Source organism: Elephas maximus, chromosome 5 (assembly GCF_024166365.1).
Source record: "Elephas maximus indicus isolate mEleMax1 chromosome 5, mEleMax1 primary haplotype, whole genome shotgun sequence".
NCBI classification, from domain to species: domain Eukaryota; kingdom Metazoa; phylum Chordata; class Mammalia; order Proboscidea; family Elephantidae; genus Elephas; species Elephas maximus.
This window is the reverse complement of record NC_064823.1, coordinates 45,776,147-45,789,341: the sequence shown is the minus strand read 5'-3', so window position 1 is coordinate 45,789,341 and position 13,195 is coordinate 45,776,147.

Here is a 13,195-nt window from a genome sequence, read left to right as displayed (position 1 = left end):
TGGGGGAAAAAAAAAGGCCTGCTAGATCAATTGTGGAAAAATGAATCTTTAACGATATTGAGTCTTAAAATTCATGAACATGATGTATCTTTCTATTTCTTTTATTGTTGTTAACTGCTGTTGAGTCCACCCCCAACTCATGGTGACCCTAAGCTCAACAGAACTAAACACTACCGGGTTCTCTGCCTTTGCTATGATTGTTTGCATATCAGATCACTCTATGTGATCCATAAAGTTTTCATTGGCTGATTTTCAGAAGTAGATCAACAGACCTTTCTTCCTAGTCTGTCTTAGTCTGGAAACTCTACTGAAATGTATTCAGCATCATCGTACCTGTACATGAGGTGGCTGGGTGAGAATTCTGCCACTTAAGCACCAATACCTCATTCCACTTACTTAGATCTTCTTTAATTACTCTCAACAATATTTTTTCATTTTGAGTGTAGAGGTTTTTTTTCTTCTTTATTTGATGGTTTTTTTAATGCTATTAAGCTTTTCAGATGCTGTTCCCACTACCTAGAATAACCTTCTCTTATCCCTCCCACTAGCTTAATTTCATTCATCTTTCTGCTCTTGTCTTAGACTTGACTTCTTGAGGGCAGCCTTTCCTAGTCTCCTTGGATTTAGATACCTGTTACAAAATTTCCACTGTCCGGGGGATCTTCTCAGCCCTTCCCAGTTGACTCAAGGCACACAAACCCACCCAAATCTATATGATGAATGTGGACAATAAAAAAGGAACACTCCCCACTGTTCTCATACCCTGTTCTAGGCACAGTATTCTCCAGCTGTGGATGGCTGTGGCTAGTCATATGTGTTAATGATTGCTCGTGGATCATGACTTTTCTGTGTAAATCCCTGCCAAGACTCCTTCCCAGTCATCACAAATAAAAGGGGTTGGACTCAGGGAGCAGGAACACTGTGGAAATAACAGTAATCCCAGCAAGTGACCTGGTCTCACCCCCACACTTGTCCATCAAAAGCAAAGCTGTTCCTCACTGTCTGTCTCCCCTAAGGTTGTAACATTAGAAATCAGAGCTCATCTTTCATTGACTTTTCAGCCTGGCTCAGAAAAGCAGAGGTGTAATTATTAATGGCTAAACTACTTTCTCTTATCTAGGGAGACAAATTTTAGTCATATCAGTTATCAAAACATTTCAGGGTATGCATGGAAAAACAATTATGTGAATAACAGTAATTAAACATTTAGTCTCACCCTAAAGATTCTGGCTACAGGCATTGCTGACTCTATGGTTCAAGAGAAGTTGTCAGTAATAGAACTTCTGCATACTGAAACTTGTTTTTCTACTGACATTCATATAATACTTAACACTAATGTAGTGCAGTGAAACCGTGATAGCCAGGACTCAACAGGACTGACTTGTTTTTCTAGGTCTCACAAATTTTCCACCTTTGATAGGGTGCAGTCTTACTATTTTTCTATTGCTTGGGTTAGTGGAAAATATTTGAGTTTTCCTCTGACAGGTTTCTGCCTTATACAGGTTCTGGCTTTCAGAGGTTTTGTTGTGGGATCTAAGTCCTTTACAAATAATTACTTGTTTAATCTTTTAAGTTATTTAATCCTCAAAATGACCTAAGAACTAGATACATTAGTGATCCCATTTTATGGAAACTAAGGCCAATGCGCAAAGACTTGAAGTTATAAAACCAAAAGGGAAGAACACGCTCGGCATTTCTCAAGCTGAAAGAACTGAAGAAAAAATTCAAGCCTTGAGTTACAATATTGAAGGATTCTATGGGCAAAATACTGAATGATGCAGGAGCCATCAAAGGAAGATGGAAGGAATATCCAGTCACTGTACCAAAAAGAATTGGTTGATGTTCAACCATTTCAGGAGGTAGCATATGATCAAAAACTGATGGTATTCAAGGACAAAATCTGACCTGCTGAAGGCATTGGTGAAAAACAAGGCTTCAGGAATTGATAGAATACCAGTTGAGATGTTTCAACAAATGGATGCAGTGCTGGAGGTGTGCACTCGTTTATGCCAAGAAATTTGGAAGACATTTACCTGGCCAACTGACAGGAAGAGATGCACATTTGTACCCATTCCAAAGAAAGATGATCCAACAGAATGTGAAAATTATTGAATAATATCATTAATGTCACACTCAAGTAAAATATTGCTAAAGATAATTCAAAAGAGGTTGTAGCAGTACATTGATAGGGAACTTCCAGAAATTCAAGCCAGATTCAGAAGAGGATGTGAAACAGTGGATACCATTGCTGATGTCAGATGGATCTTGGCTGAAGGCAGAGAATACCAGAAAGATGTTTACCTGTGTTATATTGGCTACACAAAGCATTTGACTGTGTGGATCATAACAAATTATGGATAACATTGCGAGGGATGGGAATTCCAGAACACTAAATTGTGCTCATGAGGAGCCTGTATATAGATCAAGAGGCACTCATTTGAACAGAACAAGGGGATATTGTGTGGTTTAAAGTCAATAAAGGTGTGGGTCAGGGTTGTATCCTTTAATCATACTTAATCTGTATGCTGAGCAAATAACCTGAGAAGCTGGATTATACGAAGAAGAATGTGGTATCAGGATTGGAAGAAGACTCATTAACAACCTGCAGATGACACAACCTTGCTGGCTGAAAGTGAAGAGGGCTTGAAGCACTTACTGATGAAGATCATAGTCTACAGCCTCCAGTATGGATTACTCCTCAACATAAAGAAAATGAAAATTCTCGCAAATGGAGCAATAAGCAACATCATGATAAACAGAGAAAAGACTGAAGTTGCCAAGAATTTCATTTTACTTGGATCCACAATCAACACCCATGGATGCAACAGTCAAGAAATCAAACCACGTACTGCATTGGGCCAATCTGCTGCAAAAGACCTCTTTGAAGTTTTAAAAAGCAAAGATGCTACTTTGAAAGACTAAGGTGTGCCTGACCCAAGCCATGGTGTTTTCAATCACCTGATATATATGTGAAGGCTGGACAATGAGTAAAGAAGACCAAAGAAGAATTGATGTATCTGAATTGTGGTGCTGGCAAAGAATACGGAATATACCATGGACTACCGGAGGAACAAACAAATCTGTCTTGGAGAAAGTACAGCCAGAATGCTCCTCAGAAGTGGGGATGGCAAGACTTCATCTCAGGTGCTTTAGACATGTTATCAGGAGGGACTAGTCCCTGGAGAAGGACATCATGTTTGGTAGGGGGTTAGCAAAAGAGAGGAAGATCCTCAAGGAAATGGAATGACAGAGCGGCTGCTGCAATGATGGGCTCAAGCATAGTAATGATTGTGAGGGTATCGCAGGACCAGTGGTGTTTCGTTTTGTTGTACATAGGGTTGCTATGAGGTAGAACCAGCTCGACGGCACCTAACAACTATAAGGCCAGGGTTACACAGTAAGAGCAGATCTGGATTTGATCTCAGCTAGTAAGTGGCAGAGCTGATATTCTAATGCAGGCTTTTAGCAATCCTACCAGGGTTGGCTAGCATATGCTATGGTAGCAAAACCTCACACACAAGATTGATTTATTTTTCACTCACACTACACAAGTGAGCTATGACTACTTCACATTATCTTCACACCACATCCCAGGCTGATGGAGTAGTCTATCTGGAACACAGCTGGTCTTATGGCAGACAGAAAATAGGCATGGCAAACTACCAACTAGCTTTTAAAGATTCTGCTCAGAAGTGAGACACATCATTTCCTTCAACTCTTTTGCAAGTTACATGCCCATCCTGAGTTTAATAGGTGGTAGGAGGGGTGGCAGGTGGATAATTGCAAACAATAATGTACCACCAGCAATGTAGTTTGAGGAGAAGGGGAAGAAGGTCAAAAGACGGAAGGAGGTGGAGAACATAAATAAAAGCCATCACTGCTGGCTTGCTGTAGGGCATTCTACTGGGTTCATCAAAGAGTGGGAGGGCATGTCTGCTTTGTAGATTTTTCACATTTATCTTCAGAAAGGAATTTTCCAGAAATACACTCAAAGGAGTTGTTTTTTCATCATTATAAAAGTTTGAAGAAACTTATGAAATGGAGTTTCAAATTTGCAAATTCTGCCTCATGTATTAAAATACTTGGCCTACCTACTAAATACTCCTTCAAGAAGGTACCAGTTTACACTCCTACTGGGAATGTAAGAGTATAAAAGTTTTTATTTCCCTGGAACCTGAACCAACACAGGCATTATCCTTTTTTTTTTTTTTTTTTAAATCTTGGCCAATTTAATGGGCAAAAAATGCTCTCTTGTTTGGATTTCTATTTTTGAAATTATTCATATGGTTGCATATTTTGGCCTCTCCCAGTTACTCTCTATCTCCCTACCATATGTAAGCACAGTATGTATCTTGTTTATTATGTCTTCCTGAGCAGAATTTAAACTTCAAGAGTTCTATTTTAACCACTGTTACACTTTCAGTATTTAGCCCAGTGTCAGGCATATAGTAGAAACTTATATATTTATTGAATTAATAATTTTTTCTATGTGGGGGAAAATATATATATGTATGAGATTTTTTTCCCCTCTATAAGCACAAAAACAGGCATAAGGTATGTGGGATTTTGTGTTTTGGTTTGTATTGTTTTTATTTTGTTTAATGTTCTTAAAATATATTTTAAACAAATCCAGTGCTACAGAAGACTAAGGAATGACAGCTTCTGCCTTGTGTCATCTGAATAGTTTTTATGAAAAGTTGCCGGTAAATTATTTTCCCTGTTCATGGAGAAAAAGGCAAAAGAGCATGAGCTTCAGTTAAAGCAGAGAAGGTGCACAACAAATGTTAGTTTGATGTTTACACTGTAAGCTTACCCTAGCATAGAGCCTGGCTCAACCGAGGTGCTGACTCTGTGATACTGAACGACCGTCAAGGAAATAACGACCATCAAGGAAATAAAACCATGGAATGTGCAATCTGTAGGAAGATGCCATTTCTCTGTCACTAGCACATCTTCAAGGAGCCCTGGTGGTGCAGTCCTTAAGCTCTAGACTGCTAACTGAAAGGTTGGCGGTTCCAACCCACTAGCTGCTCCATGGGAGAAAGATGCGTCAATCTGCTTTTATAAAGATTACAACCTTGGAAACGCTATGGCACTTCCAAAAGGTCAGCAAATGTCTGTCCTACGGGGTCGCTATGAGTCAGAATCAGCTTGATGGCAACACGTTGGAGCATCTTCAAAGAGAAGAGAGAAGCCTGCTCTTCACACATCTGATGAATGGGCTCAGTCACAGATCATTTCTCAGCCATCCGCCTGCATTTCAGTCAGAGGGTGAGAATATGCAAAGCCTAGGATTCCCACAGACTATTTTTCTATGTGGTGTTTTCTCCTTTGCATAGAACGGCGAGCTCAATTATCTCAGAATAATAGATCATTTAATATAAATTGAAATGCAGCATATATTTTGTTAGGAACAATTTTATTTCTTGGGAATTTCTCAGCAGTTAGAAAAAGTAAGCTAAAACTTCTCGAGTAAGCAAGGATACCCGGCCCTAGGAGTAAAAATTACCATAAATAGTTAAAACCATGGCTTACATATATAATCAATTACCCCCATTACCCATTGCCGTCGAGTCGATTCCAACTCACAGCAACCCTATAGGACAGGGTATTACTGCCCCCATAGAATTTCCAAGGAGCACCTGGTGGATTCGAACTGCAGACCTTTTTGTTAGCAGCTGTAGCACTTAACCACTATGCCACCAGTGTTCCCATATAATCAATTAGGAGTTGACTATATAATATGATAAAGGGTGAACTTTATACATAATCAAAATTTACTTCACTGCAAATCTGCAAATAATCATCTAATTTATTTCTTTGATGCAAACCTATCTATTACTATTAGATCCTTTATAAACTATTGCATAATTTACTTTTTATGAGACTAAAAATACCTAAGGGCATACCTGGGTATATAGATGCTGCTCTTCCTTTATTATACTCTGAGTTCGGTACTGCAGCAATGCAGAGTGATGATGTGTTGATACTCTTTGAGCTGACTAGTTGGAAACACGTCTTTTACTAAATTAAGAGTGGGCAGTCGCTCTGGAAAAGCATCTGTGTGTGTATTTGGGGAAGTGAAAGGGATGGTGGGAAAAGAGGAAACAAGGCGTATGAAATAATACATCTCAGTTTTCTCCTCAATGTTACCATAAGACAGCATCTTCTGATTGTGTCTAGAATTATACAACCAGAAATAGTTTATGTAGCTAAATTATAAATTTCAACACCTTTAGTAAATTAAACTTAGTCAATCTGATTTTTCAAGACATCCAGAGCAAAATATTTTATCATCTCTCTCAGAAAATTTTTAGGGTCATATCTCACCTCAAGCAAATTCTTCTATTTAGTCAAATTCCTCATGCTACATTTAAAGTCCATCTCAGGTGCACATGTCAATCAAAAGGGAAACCACCTATGAACTAACTTTTGTTTGTATTAAACTTGAAATATACTTCAAAAGCATTACTTCTAAACTCTGGTTTCTTTGGTTGCTGCTGTTGGTCTGTACCATCAAGTTGATTCCGACTCATGTTGTTGTTAGGTGCCCTCAAGTTGGTTCTGACTCATAGCGACCCTATATGACAGAGCAGAGCTGCCCCACAGAGTTTCCTAGGCTATAAATTTTTATGGGAGCAGATTGCCAGGTCTTTTCTCCCAAGAAGGGGCTGGTGGGTTCAAACCACTGACCTTTCTGTTAGCAGTTGAGCACTTAACCATTGCACCACCAGGGCTCCTATTGTTTGTATAGCATCATTAGAATTATCATCAGACTTATCCAACAGTCCTAATTTTACTTTTCGAGTCTTATTTCCAAGTCAAAATTTCTAAGGCTGTCTTCCAAACCTTGCCCAATTTCTACCTCCTTCTTGGCTGCAATCTTGGATATGTTACAGAAATAAGTGATCTGAACAGAATAATTAATCTCAATTACTCTCTTAATTACCTAAAACTCTCTAAGTCTTAATGCCTGGCAGGGAGAAGCCCAGCCTTGTTTTTCTTTAAAATGTTCTTGGCTATTACTGGCTTTTTGCTCTTTCATCTAAAATGTACCATCTGTTTGTCATGTTCCATGAAAAAGCCTTTAGAAATTTTTACTTAAGTTGCACGGAATTTAGTGACTAATTGGGGGAAGAATTAACACTTTAACGACGTTCCATCTTCTTTTTCTTGTACATAGTATACATGAACAAGGCAATTCCCTTCAATTCCAATTTTATCGTGAATAAATTGATCATTTTAATAAATACTTTTTCTATTTCATTGAAGTAGTCATTTTTTCTTTTTTAGTATTTTAACGGGGCAAATTCCTTTACTATATTTTCTAATGTGAAATTGTTTTTCTAATTCCAGGGAAAACTTAAATTGCTGAAGATTTTTTTCAGTTACTAGTATTTTATTTTTAATTTTATCACCTTTGTCAATGTGGTAGGACTTTCTTATGCTATCCTAGTTTGGTGGGTATCAAAGTTATTCTAGCCCAATTAACTGATTTGAAAACTTTTTTTTTCTTTTCTCTGGAACTGCTTTTATAAGCTAAGGATTATCTTTCTTGAATGCTTGATTCACTAAGCTGTGAAACCATCTAGTATATTTGGGGAAGGAAGAATAGGAGTTAGATTTTAAACTAATTATTTTATTTATTTGATTGTTATTGGTGTATTCAGATTTTTTACTTCTTCTTGAATTCATTTTTCTAAGACATTGTCCAAGTTGACTTCTTTATTTCTTTATCAAAGCTGTTGATGAAAACTTAAAAAAAAAAAAAATTCTAGGCTTCTAAATGACTTTGAGAATCACCTCATTATTTTTTGACCCTCTAGCAATGTTTGTTCTCACCTAATAGTTATGTTGTCTATACCGTGTCTTCTGAATGTATTGCCTCATACAACTAAATCACCTAACCTCCCTAGAACCAAGATAAATGAGAACCTTCTCTCTTTCTTTTTTTTTTTTGTTAAATCTACCTGGAGACTTTTATCCAAATAGATCAGGTTAGCCTGACAGTGCTTATTCTTCCTGAAGACCTGCTGACAACTATCAGCAAGGTGATTGCAGGCTTTTTCTTTTGATGATTTGTAAATGTACACACATTTGCCGTATAGAATGTATACTCACATTGCAATAGTTTTGGGGGCTTTTACTGTGAAAATCAAGCATGATTTTCAGGAACAAATCTTAGAAAAATAGTAATAAAAAATACACAACAGAGTGGAACCTTGAACAGGCTCCTTAAAGACACATATTGTCCATAAGAAGATATGGTAGAATGTAGATACAGAGATATGTATACTTAACACTGTTAACACCTATGTCCAGAGACATAAATTGTTCTATAAACAGATATCACCAGTAAGAGATACTTACAGGCGGGTCTGATATTGTCCCAAAACTATTGAAACAAGACTGTCAGGTGCCATTAGATGGCAAATTAAATGATTATTATCAAATGTGAAGGGAGAGGAGGACCATGACAGGAGTTAATTGTCCCATCATAGCCATTCCAGGCAGAAGAAGTAGATTTCTAGAGCTGTGTGTGTGTGTGTGTGTGTGTGTGTGTGTGTGTGGGTGTGTGTGGGTGTGTGGGTGGGCGGGTGGGTGCATATTAAAGAGTTTCCCAGTTAGCTAGCACAACTTGTACAAGGCAAGGTCATGGAAGCTCCATAGACATATCTAAACTCCCTGAGGGACCAAATTACTGGGCTGAGGGCTGTGGGGACCATGGTCTTAGGGAACATCTAGCTCAACAGCATAGCATAGTTTATAAAGAAAATGCTCCATATTCTACTTTGGTGAGTAGTATCTGGGGTCTTAAAAGCCTGTGAGCAGCCATCTAAGATACTCCACTGGTCTCACCCCTTCAGGAGCAAGGGAGAATGAAGAAAACTAAAGACACAAGGGAAAATTAGTCCAAAGGACTGATGGACCACAACTAAAATGGTCTTCACCAGACAGAGTCCAGTACAACTAGATGGTGCCCGACTACCACCACTGTCTGCTCTGACAATGATCACAATAGAGGGTCCCGGACAAAGCTGGAGAAAAATGTAGAACAAAATTCTAACTCACAAAAAGAGACCAGACTTGCTGGCCTGTCAGAGACTGGAGAAACTCCAAGAGTATGGCCCCTGGACAGCCTTTTAATAATGAAGTCACTCCTGAGGTTCACCTTTCAGCCAAAGATTAGACAGGCCCATAAAATAAAATGAGACTAAAGGAGTACACCAGCACTGGGGCAGGGACTAGAAGGCAGGAGGGGACAGGAAAATTGGTAATAGGGAGCCCAGGGTCAAGAAGGGAGAGTGTTGACATGTCGTGGAATTGCTAACCAGTATCATAAAACAATACATGTACTAGCTGTTTAATGAGAAGCTAGTTTGTTCTGTGAACCTTCATCTAAAATAAAAAATTTTTTTTTTATACAATTTAAAAAAAAAATGAGTTTCCCAGTTATTACTACTGCAATCCAATTAATTCTCTTGGGGGAATTAATTCAATTAATCTACATTTAGACAAGTCAGCCCATAGGCTGTTTTTGCAAATAAAGTTTTATTGGAACACAGCCATGCTCATTTGTTTACATATTTTCTATTGAAAAGCAGAGTGAAATTGTATTTGTAATAGAGACAGGGCCCCAAAGCTTAAAATATGTACTATCTGGTCCTTTACAGAAAACTTTTTCATTCATTAATTCATTAAGTCTCAAGAAAGCCAGAAAGTAGAAAACTGGCATATCCTATGTACTCACTAAAAACTTAGAATCAAGTAATATTTGGCCACCTCATGACACAGCAGATGCAGACTGTCTCACAAGGGGCAGGAACTGGTGTTTCCAGAGATCTTGCTACTTGTGGCTCGGAATAGATAGGCTGAAGCAAATTAAAAGAGGCAAAACAAATTAGTTAATTTGTTGACTTAGACTTAATGAAGATTTTATCATGCATCAGGGATGGTAGAGGCAAAGGAGGAACCCACTAGAGAGTGCATATTTTGCACTTGATTTCAATAAATAGTCTCTTATTTTCCAAGCTACCCAACCTTTGTATCTATGGTCAGTGCTAAAATTATTATTAAATATTAATAGTATTAATAATAATAAAGTTTACATAACCCACTGCCATCAAGTTTTACATAGGTTACTGGAAAGTAATTGCAAATACACAAATGGCCAACCTTTCCCTTAATTTGTAACTTGCAAATAAAATAGAATTGGATGGGCTTTTCAACTGCTCATCTGCTGCCCCATAGCTTTGCTGACTTTGCCCAAGAGAAACAAATAAAAACTGGAAAATTTAGCTTTTCAACTATAAAATCACTAAACTATTAAATCATTCTTTGAAAACTAGTAACTAGTAGATTTCTTCATCATACTACTGTTCCAGTGGTATGTTTTTCAAGGTTTTTTTTTTTTCCCCCTTGGGAATGGCATGCTGTACTGCTTTCTGGGTGTACAAATCATTTACATGATGCTCAGTCTATCATTCTGGATCAAATTGCCTTTGGTCTTTATGTATCACTGCTCTTGAAGAACGCAAGGTCTTGGCAACGGCATTTGTGCTTCTTGAAGTGGGCAACAGCACTCCTGGGTAATCTTTTGTGAAATCACATGAATGACAGCAAGACTAATACTGGTTGTCCTCCTCTCAGCGATGACATTTGAGCTGCTGTTGTCTTCATCTTGTGGCATCTCAAAGCCAATTATTCATTCAGGTTTTCAGCTGCATTAACAATGATTGCTCTTTTTCTTGGTGAATTTATAAAATGGACCTTGGCATCTTCAATTTCCCAAGCTTTAGGAAAGATAAGCTTTTGTGCTAGTGTTGACTCAGGCCCACACCCAGGCTAATGACAGAGGTTCTGTAACCACACAGCCAACTCCCCATAATAAGAGGGACTGTACACGTAAAGTTGAATGGCTCATTAATCCTATTCTTTTAATCACCAAAGTCAAATTCTGGATTATACAGACTAAACGAGAGAGCAATTTACAGCTAATCCAACATATCTTTTTTGTAGTAGGTTTCTCTTCTTGCTTACGATTTAATACTAATAATACGATAACTAATTAGAGGGAGACGTATCATAAAAGCATGTAATTCTTTTTTGTGTGTGTGCTTTAAGTGCAAGTTTGCAAATCAAGTCATTCTCTCATACAAAAATTTGTATACATCTTGCTATGTACTCCTAGTTGCTCTCCCTCTAATGAGACAGCACACTCCTTCTGTCTACCCTGTATTCCCCGTGTCCATTCAGCCAGCTTCTGTCCCCCTCTGCGTTCTCTTCTCCTCTCTAGACAGGAGCTGCCCACATAGTCTCATGTGTCCATTTGAGTCAATAAGCTCACTCCTCACCAGTATCATTTTCTATTCTATAGTCCAGCCCAATCCCTGTCTGAAGAGTTGGCTTTGGGAATGGTTCCTGTCTTGGGCTAACAGAAGGTCTGGGGACCATGACCTCTGGGGTCCCTCTAGTCTCTGTCAGACCATTAAGTCTGGTCTTTTATGAGAACTTGAGGCCTGCATCCCACTGCTCTCCTGCTCCTTCAGGAGTTCTCTGTTCTGTTCCCTGTCAGGACAGTCATCAGTTGTACCGGGCACCATCTAGTTCTTCTGGTGGCAGGCTGATGTAGTCTCTGATTTATGTGGCTCTTTCTGTCTCTTGAGCACATGATTACCTTGTATCTTTGGTGTTCTTCATTCTCCTTTGCTCTGGGTGGGTTGAGACCAATTGATACATCTTAGATGGCTGCTTGCTAATGTTTAAACCCCAGATGCCACCCACCAAAGTGGGATGCAGAATGTTTTCTTAATGGATTTTATCAAAAAGCATGTAATTCTTGTAGCTGGAATTTGGTAAAAAACATAGAGAATAAAAACTTGTTTGCAACCAAAATTAGAATTTACATGTGAAAATTGTCATTAATTCACAAAAGTAATACTCTGTGTATGAATACTGGAGAATAGTTTTAAATGTCCACTACAAATTGTCTTTTAAGAGAGTCTGCTAAGGAGTCCCTGGGCAGTGCAATCTGTTAATATGCTTGGCTGCTAACAGAAAGGTTGGTAGTTCAAGTCCACTCAAAGACACCTCAGAAGAAAGGCCAGCCAATCTACTTCCAAGGAAATTAGTCATTGAAAACCCTGTGGAGCACAGTTCTATTCTGACACACATGAGGTCACCATGAGTAAGAGTTGACTGGGTGGTAACTAGTTCGCTAGTTATCCTTACATTGTTCACATACCCTCTAATCATTTTCTGCCCTCCTCCTGCCCCTAGGAAACTTGATACCTGGGGAGGTATCTGTGGAAAATCAGAAGGCAGATTTCCCTGCTTCAGTGAAAGTCTCTCTGGAGCTTTGTATCCCGTAATGACTACAACTCCTATCTGAGGGGCCTTTCCTCCATGGTTCCAATCTTCACTGGGCTACACTTTCTTCCTCTCATGACTTTAAACACAAGGCTGTTTACCTGCTTTCCATCTTTGCTAGTCTCTTAGCATCTCACCATCCTTTACTCATTCCCTCACCCAGCCTACAATCTTGTTTGTGGTCCCTTCCTTCAAGTCTCTTCATTTGAACCATCTGACATTTAAGTTTTACCTACTGGAATGCTGCTTAATGCAGGGAGGCTAAAAATAAATAGACACGGGCTGCTTTGAATTTTGCCTTTACTTTTCTTATTGGCCATATTAGAATGTAGGTGTTGATGGAGATGAAACTTGTGAGAAAGAGCCTAATTTACAAATTGAACAATTAAGAGTTTACTCATCATGGCCCTTTTGTTAATATTTATCCTTGTGGTCTTCTAGAGTTACACTTCCTGAAAGTAGGTCAAGTTGTCTTTCTTATTTGTGTTTATAATTTGGTGGCATGGAAGCAGAGATTCTTTACTTTATACTCCTAAGTTCTCAATCTGTTATTGTTTAAAGGAAAATAGAGGCTTATAACCCCAGCAAGCACAAAATGTCTATTTGTAAATCTTAGCATTCATAGGTCATAAACTGCTTCATTGTGTTTTAAATGGTGGTATATTAAAGTAGGTGAGGTTTTAAAATTTGTTAAAGAGCAAAACAAAGTAAATAATAGAACTCAAAATAAATAACTCATTTATTTGCATTAGCAATCTGAACTTTCTCTCTCAAAGTTTCCAATCCAAACATGATTTTCTTTTAACTTGTACTTTTTGATATCTAT